The 18,995-nt window shown below is 35.3% G+C and overlaps 1 pseudogene across 1 annotated transcript; it reads right to left on the bottom strand.

The window, feature by feature from the left end:
* Positions 1–4,422: 4,422 nt before the first annotated feature.
* On the bottom strand, positions 4,423–5,289 carry LOC100414833 (BPTF-associated chromatin complex component 1 pseudogene; annotated as a pseudogene). The gene has a single exon (XR_013528284.1). The product of XR_013528284.1 is annotated as a BPTF-associated chromatin complex component 1 pseudogene (transcript).
* Positions 5,290–18,995: the final 13,706 nt, after the last annotated feature.

The following is an 18,995-nucleotide window of genomic DNA, read 5'->3' as shown; positions in this document are numbered from 1 at the left end:
TTTTGCCCATTCAGTATGATATTGGCTGTTGGTTTGTCATAAATAGCTTTTATGATTTTGAGATATGTTCCATCGATACCGAGTTTATTGAGGGTTTTTAGCATAAAGGGCTGTTGAATTTTGTCAAATGCCTTCTCTGTGTCAATTGAGATAATCATGTGGTTTTTGTTTTTGGTTCTGTTTATGTGGTGAATTACGTTTATAGACTTGCATATGCTGAACCAGCCTTGCATTCCCAGGATGAATTCTACTTGATCATGATGAAATGATGAATAAGCTTTTTGATGTGCAGTTGCAATTGGCTTGCCAATATTTCATTGAAGATTTTTGCATCTATGTTCATCATGGATATCGGCCTGAAGTTTTCTTTTCTTCTTGAGTCTCTGCCGGGTTTTGGTATCAGGATGATGTTGGTCTCATAAAATGATTTGGGAAGGATTCCCTCTTTTTAGATTATTTGGAATAGTTTCAGAAGAAATGGTATCAGTTCCTTTTTGTGTGTCTGGTAGAAATTGGCTGTGAACCCATCTGGACCTGGGCTTTTTTTGTGTGGTAGGCTCTTAATTGCTGCCTCGACTTCTGACCTTGTTATTGGTCTATTCATAGTTTCGGCTTCCTCCTGGTTTAGGCTTGGGAGGACACAGGTGTCTAAGAATTTATCCATTTCTTCCAGATTTACTAGTTTGTGTGCATAGAGTTGTTTGTAATATTTTCTGATGATGGTTTGAATTTCTGTGGAATCTGTGGTGATTTCCCCTTTGTCATTTTTTATTGCTTCTATTTGGTTGTTCTCTCTTTTCTTTTTAATCAATCTGGCTAGTGGTCTGTCTATTTTGTTGATCTTTTCAAAAAACCAGCTCTTGGATTTATTGATTTTTTGCAGGGTTTTTCGTGTCTCTATCTCCTTCAGTTCAGCTCTGATCTTAGTTACTTCTTTTTTCTGCTAGGTTTTAAGTTTTTTTTGATCTTGCTCTTCTAGCTCTTTCAATTTTGATGATAAGGTGTCAATTTTGGATCTCTCCACTCTTCTCATATGGGCACTTAATGCTATATACTTTCCTCTAGAGACTGCTTTAAATGTGTCCCAGAGATTCTGGTATGATGTGTCTTCATTCTCGTTGGTTTCGAAGAACTTCTCTATTTCTGCATTCATTTCATTGTTTATCCAGTCAACATTCAAGAGCCAGTTGTTCAGTTTCCATGAAGCTGTGTGGTTCTGAGTTAGTTTCTGAATTCTGAGTTCTAACTTGATTGCACTATGGTCTGAGAGACTGTTTGTTATGATTTCAATTGTTTTGCATTTGCTGAGGAGTGTTTTACTTCCAATTATGTGGTCTATTTTAGAGTAGGTGTGATGTGCTGAGAAGAATGTATATTCTGTGGATTTGGGATGGAGAGTTCTGTAAATGTCTATCAGGTTTGCTTATTCCAGGTCTGAGTTCAAGCCCTGGATATCCTTGCTAATTTTCTGTCTAGTTCATCTGTCGAATATTGACAGTGGAGTGTTAAAGTCATCCACTATTATTGTGTGGGAGTCTAAGTCTCTTTGTAAGTTGTTAAGAACTTCTGTTATATATCTGGTGCTCCTGTATTGGGTCCATATATATTTAGGATCATTAGCTCTTCTTGTTGTATCTATCCTTTTACCATTATGTAAGGACTTTCTTTGTCTCTTTTGATCTTTGCTGCTTTAAAGTCTATTTTATCAGAGATGAGAATTGCAACTCCTGCTTTTTTTTGCTCTCCATTTGCTTGGTAAATCTTCCTCCATCCCTTTATTTTGAGCCTTTGTGTATCCTTGCATGTGAGGTGCATTTCCTGGATACAGCACACCAATGGGTTTTGGCTTTTTATCCAGTTTGCCAGTCTGTGTCTTTTGATTGGTGCATTTAGCCCATTTACATTTAGGGTTAATGTAGTTATGTGTGAATTTGTTACTGCTATTTTGATGCTAGCTGGCTATTTTGTCATTAGTTAATGCAGATTCTTCAGTTTGTTGATGCTCTTTAGCATTTGGTATGATTTTGGAATGGCTGGTGCTGGTTGTTCCTTTCCATGTGTAGTGCCTCTTTCAGGAGCTCTTGTAAAGCAGGCTTGGTGGTGACAAAATCTCTGAGTACTTGCTTGTTTGCAAATGATTTTTATTTTTCCTTCACTTATGAATCTCAGTTTGGCTGGATATGAAACTCTGGGTTGAACGTTCTTTTCTTTAGGATGTTGAATATTGGCCCCCACTCTCTTCTGGCTTGTAGAGTTTCTGCCGAGAGATCTGCTGTGAGTCTGATGGGCTTCCCTTTGTGGGTGACCTGACCTTTCTCTCTGGCTGCCCTTAGCATTTTCTCCTTCATTTCAACCCTGTTGAATCTGACGATTATGTTCCTTGGGGTTGTTCTTCTTGCAGAATATCTTTGTGGTGTTCTCTGTATTTCCTGGACTTGGATATTGGCCTGCCTTGCTAGGTTGGGGTTAGCCATATTTTTATTGTTTAGTGAAAATTAGGTAAAAAGTAAGTTTGTAAAGGTCTGGCAAAAAATAAATCATAGCTTTTTATATCACTGTTACAATAGATATAGACTAGATTTAAGCAAAGGTAACCCTACCAATAGGGTCTTTTCATTTCAGTACATAGAATGATTCTTGTTAAAAGCCAGTGTTTTATTACTTCTTCTATTCTTGCACAGAGCAGTAGATTGAAATGTAGCAGTACAGAAAAATTCAGGATAAAACAAAAATATATGATTACCCTTGATCTTTATAATAAGACATCATCAGGTACTGTTGGGGAAAAAAATCATGAAAATATATGTGCTCCAACAACAGTTATACTGATAAGTGACATATACCTTTAAAGAAGAAGTTTTGTTCGGGTATCTTAGCATATAAGGGACATATTTCATGTAGAAGGTGGAAAAATGTGCACTACTTAAGAATTGTTGAAGAAAAATATATTCTTTGGAATTAAAAGATAGCCAAACTATGTATCTCCACAAACAATGCTCAATATGCAATAATAAATGCAGATTTCACTTTTATAATCTATTCAGAATTTGGAGGTTTGATTTTGAGCATATTCAAATGTTTAATTACGAAAGAAAATTTTCAAACATCAGCTTTTTGTTTTTTAATAACCTTTTCTATTTCAATTGGCAACAGAGAACATTTTTTCCTTTTTTCATAGCAACTAAATCTGCTTTCCAAACTCTAGTCCAGAGAATGATTTTAGGCATAAATTCCAGTAACTTTTAATTTTTGTTTAATAGAAAAGTAGCAAAACAAAAGTTTAGAAAGCTAGTACAAAGCACTTCCATTTTATTTGGCATATGTATTCCGATAGATATCTCTGACCTTCTGAATTATCCACCATAATCCCATAACTCTCAGTTCAGAGATTATTGTCTTGATTTATGGAAATGATTATGGCTCTTAAACTTGAAAGAAAATTGTGGTTTTCTATAGTTTATTGAGGTATAAAAATAATTCCACATTTTTTGCCTGCAGCATATAAAGAACATATTTATTTCTTTTTTTGCCTATAATTGAAAAGTAAACATTTTTATATATTTAAGGCTTACAATGTGATGTTTTGACGTAGATATACAATTTGATTCGTTACCTCATACAATTTTGCCACTAATTTTTTGTGTGGTAAGAATACTTAAGATCTATTGTCTTGGAAAATTTCAGGTATATGGTACAGTACTATTAACTATGGTCACCTCGCTATACATTAAGTCCCCAGGAATTATTCATCTTATAACTAAAAATTTGTACCCTTTGACCAATATCTCCAAATTTCCTTCCCACCCTCTGCCACTGGCAAACACCCTTATACTCTCTGCTTCTATGGGTTGAACATTTTTAGATGCTACATCAGTGAGATCATGCAGTATTTACCTTTTTATGTCTGGCTCATTTCACAAAGCATATTGCTGTATAAGTCCATCCATGTTGTCTCAAAGACAGGATTTTCTTATTTTTTAAGGCTGAATAATATTTTATTGGCTATATATACCCCACATTTTCTTTATCCATTCATTTAGCAATGGACATTTATATTATTTCCATATCTTGTCTATTGTGATTAATACTACTGCAATGAACATGGAAGTGCAGATAGTTCTTTAAGATACTAATTTTATTCCCTTTTGATATGTACCCAAAAATGGGATTGCTGAATTATTTGCTAATTCTATTTTTAGTTTTTGAGGAAACTCCACGTGGTGTTTCATGATGGTTGTACCAATTTACATTCCCATCAACAGGGTGCAAGAGTCCCCTTTTCTCCACACTCCTGCCAATATTTTTTATCTCTTGTCTTTTCAATAATAGCTATTCTAATAGGTGTAAGGTGATATCTCACTGTGGTCTTAATTTGCATTTACCTGACAATTGATGATTATCTTTTCATATATTTGTTGGCAATTTATTTATTTATTTTTTTTTTTGAGAGGGAAGTCTTTATTATTTTCTGTATAAAAATGTCCATCAGATGAAGGTCAAAGGGGTTGGGGGCAGATGCTTATGTGGGAACAGCGAGGTGGCAGACCCAGCAGCCTTTCAGCCCTCTCTCGTGCAGACCTTGCTTAGAGTCCCAGGTGATCCACAGGTCTGGCAAGAACAGTGAGAGGGGTCAGAGGTGGAAGCCTCAGCAGGAGAGGAGAGGAGGATCAGCAGAAGTCATGAGAAGGCCAGAATCCAGGGTCAGGCTGTCCTGGTCAAAGTTGAGTTTCTTAGCTGGAGGAGTCTCTCCTAGCCCTTCAGTATCCACCAGGTCACTGTTGGCGTCGGAGTCATTCAGAGCACTGAGTGTCACATCAGCCTTCTGTTTCTTTATGGGGGGACCCCCGGCCTCAGGGACACTGGAGCTGCTGGGAGGAGGGGCAGCTGGAGGTGACAAGACACCAGATGCCACCTTCTTGGGCCCTTTCTTGGGTGACTCAGCTGGAAGGGGGATGCCAGAGTCTTCATATACCTTGCGTTTCACAGTGGCCTTTATCTGAGCTACTGTCCGTTCCTTGATGACACAGCTGATGTGATTAAGATCATCCCCAAATCGCTTCACAGCAGCCCTCAGCATCTCTATCTCCGTCTCCGTCCACTTCGCACCCGCAGGGGAAGAGTCGGCCACCGTATGCAGTTGCATCGTCAGCTCCCCGAGCTTCGTGAAGGCGGCGCCGGCGGCCGAGAAGATCTCTCCGACCTTTGTGGACGCTGACGTCATGGCCCCGCGCGCCTCCTCACTGAGACGCCGCCGCCGCCGCTACACGCGAGCCAGGACCGTGGATGGCCATTTATTTTTAAGGCTTCTTGGCAAACAAATGTCTAGTCAGGTCCTTTGCCTATTTTTTATCAGTTTTTTCTTGCTATTGAATTGCATGAATTCCTTATACATTTTTTATATTAACCCCTTATCAGACATACGGATTGAAAATATTCCTCTCATTCTGTAGATTACCTTTTCATTTTGTTGATTGATTTCCAGGATATTTTAGTTTGATGTATAATAGTCCCACTTGCTTTTTTCTGCTTTGCTTATATGTGCTTTTGGTGTCTTACCCAACAAATTATTGTCAAGACCAATGTTAAGAAGTTTTCCTCTGTTTTATTCTAGGAGTTTATAGTACAAGTTTCACATCTTTCAGTTAAGGCTTTAGTCTGTTATATATGGTGTAACATAAGGCTTCAATTTCATTGCTTCACATATGTATATGCAGTTTTCCCAACATCATTTCTCAAAGAGACTATCCTTTCCTCACTGTGTATTCTTAGCACTCCTGTCAAAGATTAGTTGACTATGTATGCACAGATTTCTATCAGCACTCACTATTTCATTCCATTGGTTTATATGTATGCTTTTATATCTGTACCACACTGTTTTGATTATAGCTTTGTAATATAGTTTGAAATCAGGAATTGTGGTGCTTCCACTTTGTTCTTTCTCAGTGTTGCTTAGGCTATTCACAGCCTTTTGTGATTTCATATAAAATTTAAGACTTTTCCCCTATTTCTGAAAAAAGCCACTGGACTTTTGACATTGAATCTATAGATCACTTTGTGTAGTATGGACATTTTAACAATATTCTTCTAATTCATGAACATAAGAGATCTTTTCATTTACTTATGTCTTCTTCAACTTCTTTTATCAATTTCTTATAGTCAGGTGTACTAATCTTTCACTCCTTTGGTAAAAATTAATTTCTAAATATTTTCTTCTTTTTGATGTTATAAAAATGCAATTGCTTTCTTAATTTCCTTTTTGAACTGTTTGTTCTTAGTGTATAGAAATAAAAGTATTTTAGTGTATTGATTTTTGTGTCCTACCACTTTACCAAATTTGCTTATCAGTTGTAATAGTTTTTGATGGAGTTTTTAGGGTTTTCCCTACGTACAATCATGTCAACTGCAAATAAAAAGAAATTAAACTTTCTTTCTTATTTGGATGTATTTTCTTTTTTCCTCTTGACTAATTATTCTGATAAGACCTTCATTACTGTGCTAAATAGAAGAGGCAAATGTGTGCATCCTTCTTTCTCATCTTAGAGAAGACAAAACTTCCTGATATGATAGAAAAAGCTTGCAGCTTTTCACCATTGAGTATGATGTTAGCTGTGGGCTTATATGGGACCTTTAGTATGTTGAAATATATTCTTTCTTTACTTAATTTATTGAGAGTTTTATTATAAAAGGATGGTGAATTTTGTTAAATGATTTTGTTCTTTTCTATTGATATAAACATATAATTTTAATCCTTTATTCCATCAATATGCTGTATTTACATTTATTGATTTGCTTATGTTGAACTTCCCTTGCATGGCAGAGATAATACCACTTGATCATGGTATTATCCTTTTTATGTGCTATTAAGTATAGCTTGCCAGTATTTTGTTAAGAATTTTTGGATCTATGAAAATCTGGGATATTGGCTTGTAATTTTCTTTTTATGTAGTGTTCTTTTACGGTTTGATACAAAGATAATACTTGCCTCATTAAATGAGTTGAACAGTGCTCCTTCATTTTCAGGTTTTTGGAAGAGTTTGAGAAGGATTGGCATTAATTTTTTAAAGGCTTTGAAGAATTCACAGTTGAAGCCATCAGCTCTGTTCCTCGGTTTTTCTTTTTGGGAAGGTTTTTAAAAATTTTTAAACTGCATCTATCTCTTTACCTGTTATTCGCCTTTTTAGAATTTCTACTTCTTCATGATTCAGTCTTGGTAGGTTATAAATTTCTAGGTATTTATTTGTCTCTTCTCAGTTATCCAATTTGTTGGTGTATAATTTGTTTATGGTGATCTCTACTATATTCTGTGTATCTATGGTATCAGTAACAGTATCTTCTCTTTCATTTATAAATTTTTATTTTAGTATTTGTGGGGATCGCTCCTGCGAAGGGCCCTTGACAGGACCTTCACCATCTTGAGCTTGAACCCATACACGTTTCTCCTCTCCTGGAGGCTGTTGAGCTAAGGGAAAGGAGGAAGACTGGTTGCACTGATTTTATAAACGTCAATCTTTGCCTCTGACATTTGCAACAGAATGGCTGAGCTCAGGCCTTGTGGTCTAATGAGACATTGTATGGTTAGACATTGTGTGCCTCCTAGTTCCTTCTCTGCACAATAACTATATGACTTTGTTTACCTCTGCTAACTCAATCATATTGTTTGCATATGATTCTATATGAATAGGCAAGGTTAGAATGACATTTGGAAAGGTCCAGCTATACCTTGTTAACAATCTTACTTGCTTGCTTAACTGATTTTAGAAAAACACACGTTTAGATTTATGACCCCCTTTTTGCAAACTTTATTGTCTCTTTGCTGTACACCCTTTGATTAAGAGTTATACTTTCTGTACCCCTTTTCTTGTGATTTTTTGTTCTTGATTTTATTTCAAGATACAATGGAATGTACATCACTCCTCAAACACTGAAAGGTATATAGCCTGTAGTTTGCACAAATAAACTTGCTGTCTTGGCACTTCTTGCTCCGGCATTGCCTGGCAGTCCTCCAGACTCCGCTCTCTATCTATCTTTTCTTCTGTGCACTCCCTCTTCCAGGTTTAGAACATTTGAGTGGGGCTGAGGCTCTCCGCTGGACGGAAGCCACCTGGCAGACGTGCTGGACCCCCACAAGTATGCTCTTATTTTTTCTTGGTTAATACAGCTAAATGTCTGTCAGTTTTATCTTTTCAAAAGAGCAACTCTTGCTTTCACTGATATTTTATTTTATTTTTCTAGTCTCTGATTTATTTCTGTTCTAATCTTTATTATTTGCTTCCTTCTCTCAACTTTGGGCTTAATTTGTTCTCCTTTTGCTAGTTCTTTTGCATATAAAGTAAGGTTGCTTTTTTTTTCCTTAACATAGGAATTTATTGATATAAACTTCCTTCTTACAACCACTTTTGCTGCTCCTCACAAGTTTTGGGGGGTTCTCTTTCCATTTTTATTGTCTCAAAATCCTTTTCGATTTTCCTTCTGATATTTTCTTTGACTCATGGGTTATTCAGAATTATGTTGCTTAATTTCTACACATCTGAATATTCTAATTTTTCTGTATTGTTTTCTAGTTTCAAATTGTTGTGATCAGAAAAGCCACTTGATATTATTTTAATATTAAATTTGTTGAGGCTTGTTTTGTCACTGAAGATATAATCTATCCTGGAGAATGTTCCATATGTGCTTGAGACAACTCTGTATTCTCTCATTATTGGATAAAATGTTCTGTGTATGTCTTGTTAGGTCTGTTTGATCTATAGTGTTATTCAATTCTGCTGTTTCATTACTGGTTTTATGTCTGGATAATCTATCCATTGTTTAAAGTAAGCAATTGAAATCTGTTTTTTTTTCTAGTATGATGAATCAATTTTTTAAATGATTATTATTGAAAGTATAGAAGAAACATTTAAGCCTCACAAATCATTTTTAGTTATTTCTCTGGAAAATTTTATTATTGTTTTAAACTTTGGGAAACCTCAATTAAGTTTCTTTCACATATGTTTCACCAAAGGTAAACTAAAAGTCTTTTCATCTTATCTTACTGTTAGGGGAATTTCAAAAATGCTTACAGCCATTCTGTTATCTCCTGATAGTGGGGGAAGTCTGACAGAGAATTTAGACTGGAAAGAGACAGTGTTCTTAATTGTAGTTTAAATATCTTAGATTTGCAATTTTGTGAAAATATGTGACTATATGGACACATTTATTAGGGCTTCTCCCACAGCATTGGAAAGAACCTGTGCAACTGAGAAGCTCTGAAACTTAAGCATCATTTCTTTACAGTAAGTTACCTCTGATAAGCATTGTGCTAGGTGAATAATGTTACAGTGATGAACAAGATGAGTCCCCACCCTGCGTACATTTTGCATCCTAATGGAAGAAAGAAAATAAACACGTTTTTAGAATATAGGTTGTGGTAAATGTAGTAAGGAAAATAAAAGATTCCCAGCACTTTGGGAGGCCGAGGTGGGTGGATCACGAGGTCAAGAGATCGAGACCATCCTGGTCAACGTCCCCGTCTCTACTAAAAATACAAAAAATTAGCCGGACATGGTAGCGCATGCCTGTAATCCCAAATACTTAGGAGGCTGAGGCAGGAGAATTGCCTGAACCCAGGAGGCGGAGGTTGCGGTGAGCCGAGATTGCGCCATTGCACTCCAGCCTGGGTAACAGGAGTGAAACTCCATCTTGGGGGGGGAAAAAAAAACGGTAAACACAACAGAATTATTCTGTATAAAATAATCTGGAGAATTCTCAATGGGGGTAAAATTTGGCTTGGGAAATACCATTGGTTTTGAAGCAATTCTAACAACTGCATGAGCACTTAGATAAATAGCAGTTTTATTGAGATATAATTCACATATCACCCTTTGAAAGTATACAGTGAGTGATTTTCAGTATACTCCCAAAGTTTTCTTAAGCAATTACCATTATCCAACTCCAGAATATTTAAATCACCTTTCTGCAAAAACCTCAGTCATTAGCACTCCCCATTCACCTTTAACCACAGTCCCTGAAAACCATGAGTACATTTTCTGTTCCTATGGCTTTGCTTATTCTGAACATTTTATGTGAATGGAACCATATTATATATGTCCTATTGTGTTTGGATTCTTTGACTTAGCATAATGTTTTCGAGGTTCCTTCATGTTGTAACACGTGTAAGAACTTTTTTCTTTTTGCAGCCAAATAATATTCCATTGCATGGAAAAATCACATCGCTTTGTCCATTAACAATACAAATTTGTGTTGTATTGTTTCCATATTTATGCTTCATCATAATGTTAAAATGTTATACATAATGTTATAATGTTAAATTAACATGTCACATATAATGTTAAGATGTTGTAATCATTTATGTACAAGTTTTTATGTGAACATGTTTTCAATATGTTTCAGTAGCTAAGCACAAAGTTACTTGGACATCTGAGGGTTCTCATCAAAACTGATTATTTTCTGACATTTTTATTATAGCCATTGCTAGAGGATATGAAGTGGTCACTTATTGTGATTTTAATTGTATTTCCCTGATGGGTAAGCCTTTTTTAATGTATCTGTTGACTATTTGTATTTCTTATTTGAAGAAATAGATATTCAGGGCTAGGAGTGGTGACTCACGCCTGTGATCCCAGCACTTTGGGAGGCTGAGGAGGGCGGATCACCTGAGGTGGGGAGTTCGAGACCAACCTGACCAACATAGAGAAATCCTGTCTCCACTAAAATTACAAAATTAGCTGGGCATGATGGTGCATGTCTGTAATCCTAGCTACCTGGGAGGCTGAGGCAGCATAATCACTTGAACCTGGGAGTTGGACGTTGCGGTGAGCCATTGCACTCCAGCCTGGACAAGAGTGAAACCCCATCTCAAAAAAAAGAAAAAGAAAAAGAAATATGTGTTTGGATACTTTGCCCATTTAAAAAGTTGTTTTTTGTTTTTCAATTGTTAAAAATTTCTAATATATTCTGGATAGAAGTACTGTTTTATATATGCAGTTTACAAATACTTTCTCGCAGTTTGTGAGTTGCTTTTCACTGTCCATGGTATCTTTTGAAGCAAAACATTCTTAAATATTGATGAAATCTAAATGAGCTGTTTTTTTCTCTTGCTGTTTGTTTCATTTCTATTTGATTTCTGTTACTCCTTATACCGAATTCACTTCATGTTTCATATTGTTAAAGAAACTTATGTGGACTTACTGCTATATATTTAATGTTACTTGTACATTTATTCTGCATGTTCAAAATATTCTACAATATTGGTGAAAGCTAAAAAGATGGCTTATAATAAGTTTCTCTTGTAAAGGTTCTGGGAAGACTTTTAAGAGTTAGAAGAATAGGTAAATAATATTATATGTATACAAAAAAGACCTCGACGCAGTATTGCGTAGAATAGCTGTAAGTGGTTTACTACACAGTTTTGAAAAAGATATCACTTTGTTCTGTTTGGCATGAAAAGAGTTTGAATTATTGTTTGGAGAGGAGTTTATTATTTAATACTTTGCATCCTTGCAAAGTGTGAGAACAAAGCCTTGCCTAAGAAACACTGTAGAATGAATAGAGGAATATTAGAGAATTTTTACATCTTTTAGTGTATAGTAATTAATATGTGAAGTTTCTTTTGTATTTTTAAAATAGTTTTATTATTTTTATTATTTGAGACAGAGTCTTGCTTTGTTGCCAGGGTGGAGTGCAGTGATGCGATCTTGGCTCAATACAACCACCACCTCCCAAGTTCAAGTGATTCTCTTGCCTGAGCCTCCTGAGTAGCTGCGACTACAGGCGCACGCCACCATGCCCCACTAATTTTTGTATTTTCAGTAGAGACAGGGTTTCCCAATTTGGACCATGATGGTCTCGATCTCTTGACTTGGTGATCTGCCAGTGTTGGCTTCCCTAAGTGCTGGGATTACAGGTGTGAGCCACTGCACACAGACTATTATTCATGAGATTTTTCTATGATTTTTACTTATTGACTGCATTTCACCAACTTTTTATTCATGTTAATTTAACATTTTTATTATTATGCAAATTATTTATTAAACATAATAAATACTTTGTTCAACAAACATTCATCAAATAGTAACCATTTGGCAACTCTAAGCAGTAAGGATGGAAAGAATTATGGTATGGCTCCAGCCTTTAAGATTGTCACAGCCTTCCATGAGATATAAATATAATACTAATTATAAACAGTATAATTACAGTTGTGAAAACATTATAGACAATATTAAAAATTATATACTGTGGGAGTGCAGAAGAGGAAGTAATTCCTTCTTCCAACGGTAAATGTTAGGGTGGGTAAAATGTTAAAAACTTGTTGATGAAATAAATTCGGAAGGAAAAAGGTAAGTTTCTCCATGTTCAGAGTAAGTGCAGAGCAGAGGCTCTGTATAGTGAAATACATGGGCACTATGCAGAAAGATACCAAGCTTCCCAGACAATTATAGGTTTGGGAATGGCTTGACTGTGTTCATCGGAGTTCAAATCTTTGTCCATTTATCCTTTTTCTGTACTTGCTCTATTTGAATGGCTTTTTTTGTGTCAGTTGTTTTAACTACTGTTGACATGATAGTGATACTAAGATCCATATATGCAGCCTCTACCTTTCTCTTTAATTTCAGCCATGTGTATCTGATTATTTACTGAGTCTAGGTTTCTCATTATTATTATTGTCTAGGTTTCTTATTATTATGTCTCTATACAGATAGCTCAAAAACCACCAAGCCAAAGTCATCAAAATCTCCTCATCCTGTATTCTTAATCTCTGAAAAAATCATGACAACTGATCTGTATGTGAATATTTAAATGCAATTTTTAGGTTCCTTTTTCTGTCTCTTTTTTCAAACACTCACAAGTTTTGTCAATTTTTTATTTTACTTGTTTCCTTAATTTATCCAGTCCTTTTCCTCCTTATAATTATTCCAGTTCAACCTTCATTATTAACATCTGTTAGCAACTCTATCTATGGTAATAGCCTCCTTGGTGCTGACTACCTCTAGTCTTTTCTGAATTTATTTTCTAGGCAAAGATCATCTTCCTGGTTTCTGAGCCACCAGAAACATTTAGAAAATTTTTCAAAACATATTGTAATTAGTAGTTTACATGTCTTGTCTACTGCACTGTAAGTCATTGAAATAGAAACTCACAAAGGATAGTTCATGGGTCACTTGATTAAGAATCTTGGGATACGGCCAGGCGAGGTGGCTCAAGCCTGTAATCCCAGCACTTTGGGAGGCTGAGGCGGGTGGATCACGAGGTCAAGAGATCGAGACCATCCTGGTCAATATGGTGAAACCTCGTCTCTACTAAAGATACAAAAAAATTAGCTGGGCATGGTGGCTAATTTTCCCACCATGCCAGTAATCCCAGCTGCTCAGGAGGCTGAGGCAGGAGAATTGCCTGAACCCAGGAGGCAGAGATTGCGGTGAGCCGAGATCACGCCATTGCACTCCAGCCTGGGTAACAAGAGCGAAACTCCGTCTCAAAAAAAAAAAAAAAAAAAAAAAGAATCTCGGGGTACATATTTAAACTTACAGTTATTGTCATCCACTCCAGGTCTATTGTGCTATAACCTTATAGTGGTGAGCTTAGGAATCTGCCGATCAAAACAAGCATTTTGTGTGATTTTTATAAATTGTAAAGTTAGTGAACCACTGCTGTGATAAAAAAGGAAGTTTTAATTACTTTTCTATCTTATTGTATGCATAGTGAATATGGGAGAAGAAAAAAGCGAATACACATAAAACAAATGATGAATGAATGTAGAAAACAGTAGAAGATGAGGCAGAAAAGACAAGAATGGGCCAGATTCTCAAGGACCTGGAATTCCTCTTTCAGAAATTTGAGTCTTAGCCATTAGACTAGTGGTGGTCAACTTAAATAAAGAAAGAAGGCAGTGTTGTGAATTAGACATCCCATAGATTTCCAATCCTATGTTTAACGCTAGGTTTGGCTATAGAAAACTGCTTCATGGAGCATAGTTCATACTTCTGTAGAAGCCTACTTATGGACTTCTGGGTTGTTTCCAGTTTTGGGTTAGCATGAGAAAGTCTCTTAAGAACATCTGTCTTCAAGACATTGTGTGGCATATGTTCTCATATTTCTTGGGTATGTACCTAAGAGAAGGAATGACTTAGTCTTATGGTAAGGTACATTGAATATTTAAAGAAACTGCAGAATTCATTCATTTTGGGCAAAATTTGAAAACAACATTAATGAGGCATACTTAATATATAAAAATTGCACATATGTAAAGTGTACAATTTGATTAGATATATGTATACACCTATCTGTACAATGAAGATCATTTCATCTAGAAAAAAAAGAAAAACACTGCAGAACAATTTTCCAAGAAGTGATTATACAATTTTGCAATTCTACCAGCCATGTAGTAGAAGGAACTCCAAATCCTCACCAATAAACAATGTTTACTTTTTGGTAAAAAACATTTAATACTTCACTTAATATTTAATCATATTCTTATAAAATGTTATTACAATGGTCAGAAGAGTTAAAAGGTAAAAATGCTTTTCTAAATTGTGAAGTGCTGTGCAAGCAGCAGAAATTATTACTGCGGTAGATCCTCTATCTCACAAGCATAGAAATGGTTATAGGTCTAGTTGTAATGTCACTTGAATCACATTTCAAATTCTTGAGGAATTTTTGTTTAATCACTAAAGAGATTATTTTTTTACCATGCTTTAGAGAATTTTTGAATTAGTTATGCTAATAATAAGATGTTACCGTTTCTTGATGTCATATTGGAAGAAAAAGTTAGACATGCCAAGCTGTCTGCTTTAGGACAAAAATGGTTACTTAAGTGGAATTTAAGGTTGGTGAAGTAAAAGGATTCAAAACCAACCTCAGACATGATTTATTGAGTAAAAATTTAATGACGAAAGTTGTTCTCCCACAGTTTGAAAATCACTTGACCCAGATACATCCCCAGTGCATGCCAGCTGGGTTATGTCGTGGCTTAAGTGTCCTAGAGTCTGCAGGCTACAGCAGACTATTTATTTAACAATATTTCTGTGGAAATATTAAGATTCAATTAGCAATCTATGTAGAAAAACTATTTTTATTTAAAATATTAAATCAACTTTATTAAGGCATGCATAATATTAAAATGCAGAATTCAGCGAACTTAACAAATGAATACATCTTTACAGATATCCCATTAGGCACTGTTTTCCCCCCCTCATTTTTTCTTATTTTCATTTTTGCTGAATAACATTCCATTGTGTAATAGATCATGTTCTGTTTATCTGTTCATCTGCTGGTGGGCATTTTAGTCATTTACAGTATTTGGCTTGTGCGAAAAAGGCTCTGAAGAGCATTTGTCTTTAAGACATCGTGCAACATCTGTCCTCATTTCTCTTTGAGTGGAATGCCTTGATCTTATGGTAAGAAATATTTCACATTTTAAGAAACTTCAGGATAGTTTTCCAAACAAGTATTATAGTACAATTCTGTATTTAACCTGTCATGTATGACAGTTCCAGTGGCTTCAAATCCTCACAATAAATATTCATTATTTTTTGTGTATGTTCATTGGTTCGATTTTAGCCTTTCTAGTGAATATGGACTGGTATCTCATTGAGATTTTAATTTGCATTCTCTTAATTAGTAATGATTTTTGGCCTATTTCCAGATGCTAATTAACCATTCATATGCCTTTTGTATGCTATGTCTGCTCAAATCTTTTGCCAATGTTTTCCGAGTTGTTCTTGTTCCTATTTTAGTGTTGAAGAGTTATCTATATATTAGATACAAGTCTTCCTGTATCCAATGAGTTGCAAATATTTTTTTCCAGTCAGTGGCTCATGTTTTTATTTGTTTAACGATAGCTTTCAAAAAACAAAAGTTTCTAATTTTGACAAAGTCCCTTTATAATTTTTATACATTAGTGGTTTTTGTGCCTAAGAAACCTTTGTCTGTCCCGCAGTCCCTCAGATTTCACATGTGCTTTCATCCACACATTTTACAGTTAGCTTTTGAATTTATGTCTGTGGCCTATTTTAAGTTTTCTAATTCTTTCGCCTAAACACATATGGAACAAAACATTAATTGAGGAAAGTTTTACTTAAGAGGAGTGAAAGGATTCAATACTTTATATACTCATGATGTATTAGATGCCATCCCCAACCTAAAGGAGCTTTATGTTAAGGTCTTCAAATCATTCAGGAATGTTTTATGTAGAAAGTGGTGCTTACTAAGCATGCAAATTTTATATTTATGAATTTCCCATCCTCTGACAAATGAAAATCCTTGGGTCCAGTGAATAATCCCGAGGTCTAATGAAAATATCTAAAATACCACAAAAGATGGGAGAACAATAGACATTATAATGTTCACTGGTTTCTACCAGTAATTCCCTAAACTTCAATAAACTTTATGCCTCTAGTGGGAGAATCCCTTTCTTACATTCTTGGAGGGATAGTAATGGCCAGATGTAACAATTCTTTAGTTTGTATTTCATCTCTGGTGTTGACACAGTATTATCACATAATAATATTTTACTAATTTGTATCCTCAAAATAACACTATCAAGTTACAGTAATATTATTTCTGCTTTTTGAAGAGAAAACACAAGTATAGAGAAATTAGATGACTTAACCAAGTCACATAGCCATAAGTGGTAGAATTAGGATGATGCTTTTAATAGTTAGACAGCAAGTCGTTCTTAAGGGGATAGTAATATGGATGACTTTCAGAACTCACAGAAATACACTAACTTCGAGGATAGCTATTCAATTTGGAGAAATACCGTTTTGTTTTTCTTCATTAATATCCCTTTCTATTTATAGGAATATTTAGGTTTTATGTGATAAAAACTCAACTCAGACTAGTTTAAACAATATAATAAATTTGTTGAATCATGAAATTGAGAAAAAGGCTAAAGACTTTTGTCACAGAATTAACAATAATATAAAAACAAACTGTAAGAATCAAGATGTCAGTGTCAGCTACCAACATTTTTTCTACCTTTTTTTCCCTCACCTTTACCCATTTAATCTGTCCATTTGTCTCTTGTACATTTTAAATGTAAGATTTAATATCTCCTACTGTAAACAGACATTGTTCCTGTGTGGTGGCTCCAGAATGCAAGGTTTCTCTACCCAAGAGAGAACGGGCTTTGCTATCCTCCTGTTCGTATATTTCTAGAAAGAGCTTTGATTTGCCCGTGTGCTGTATTATTTATTGCTGTGTAACAAATGACCACAAATATAGCAGTTTAAATAATGCAAATTTATTATTTTAGCTTCAGTGGGACAAGAACGCAGACACGGTGTAGTTGGATCTTTTGCTTCAGTGTCTGTCACAGACTGCAATCATGGTGCAAGCCAGTGGTAGGCTGTCATCTGGTAGGCTGACTGAAGAAGAATTCTCTTGGAAGCTCACAGAGTTGTGGGCTGGACTTGCTTGCAGTCTGGCTGGGTATTTCCTGCAGTCTTTTAGGCTCAGGGCCTTAGTGTCTTGCTGACTATCATGAGGAGACCACTCTCACTTCCTTGTCAAAGGCCTTGTGATATTGTCTCTTACATTATCAAAGGCAAGGGAAGAAGGCAATAGAGTTTTCTCACAAGATGGAAGTTAAAATCTTATGTACTGTAATCACAGAAGCGGCACCCTATTACCTCTTCTATATTCTATTGATCACAAGCAAGTCATTGTTCCTGCTCACGCTCAGTGGGTGGGGATGATACAGGGACATTAACAGCGGGAATTGGGATAATTAGGGACCATCATTTAGACTGGAGAAAAATTAGTTACCCATCCCACTGGAACTCCTGGAGGATTTTATTCTTTTATCCTCAAGGATAAAAGGGATATGGTCTATGACTGTCCAAACCTAAGTCAGTTATCCTAACTCTGGGTCCATGGGGACCACATGTGTTACTAAAGAAAGAGAAATAGACACTTTTTGGTGGAGAAAAATTAGTTATCCCACTGGAACTCCTCAAATCCAAAATCAAGTTCTTATCTGTTTGTTCAAAACTAATTTTATTTATATCAATTTTATGTACCATATTTTAAAGTTATTCAGAATTTCCTATTTGGAAAACTTTTGTCCTGATTGCCAATTTGTGAATTTTATAATTAGAAGAGCATACCATTAATCGACCCTGAAGTAAACGAATTGATCAAAATATGTTGGTTTTGAATATATATTTGTATTAATGAAAGAGAATGGCTGTCTACAGACTCAGAGTTCCTTAGCAAAATGGACAGTGCTGCATTTAAGGTGAAATATAATAGACATTATTTTTTATTTGCTTTTCAGCTTTATTGAGCTACAATTGACAAATAAAAATTAAATATATTAAAGATATACAATGTGATGCTTTGAGATATATATATATATATATGTATATATATATATATACTTTATAAAATGATTACCATAGTCAAGTTAATTAAGATACCCATCACTTCACATAGTTATCATGTGTGTGTGTGGTGTTGAGAATACTTAAGATCTACTCTTTCACCAAATGTCAAGAATATTCTACATTATTACTAACAATAGATTTCATAGACCTTATATCTTTATTTTTACTTATTTTTTAAAAGTAACACTTGAGAGTCAATTATAATCTGTGAATAGGTTCTAGGGACTTTCCTTTATAGTATATCAAGTATTTCTTATAGCAATCCTTGTAATTAAGTAGAGTAGCTGGCATTTTATAAAAACAGAAACTTGAATGATGCCATCATGGATGTGTGTTAGTCAGCAGAGGCAACTTAGAAGGAAGTGTCAGAAAGATCAGGGGAAAAACTACAAGAGTGTGATGTCCCAGAAGTTAGTCACTGTGCAATATGTAGTCCAGAAAGTCTCAGAATATTCAGATAAAAATGCACCAATAGCATTTAGCAACACAGAGATCATTGATGACCAGTCAGAAGATGTTGTCAGTGCACGTTGGAAGCATAAGTCAGTAGGGAGTGTGATTAGAAGTGAGGAGGAGAAAAAACTGGATATGGTGAGTAGGTATTTCAGGAAA

Source organism: Callithrix jacchus, chromosome 16, assembly GCF_049354715.1.
Source record: "Callithrix jacchus isolate 240 chromosome 16, calJac240_pri, whole genome shotgun sequence".
Taxonomy (NCBI): domain Eukaryota; kingdom Metazoa; phylum Chordata; class Mammalia; order Primates; family Cebidae; genus Callithrix; species Callithrix jacchus.
The sequence above is the reverse complement of the archived record's forward strand: the minus strand, read 5'-3'. Positions and strand labels throughout refer to the sequence as shown.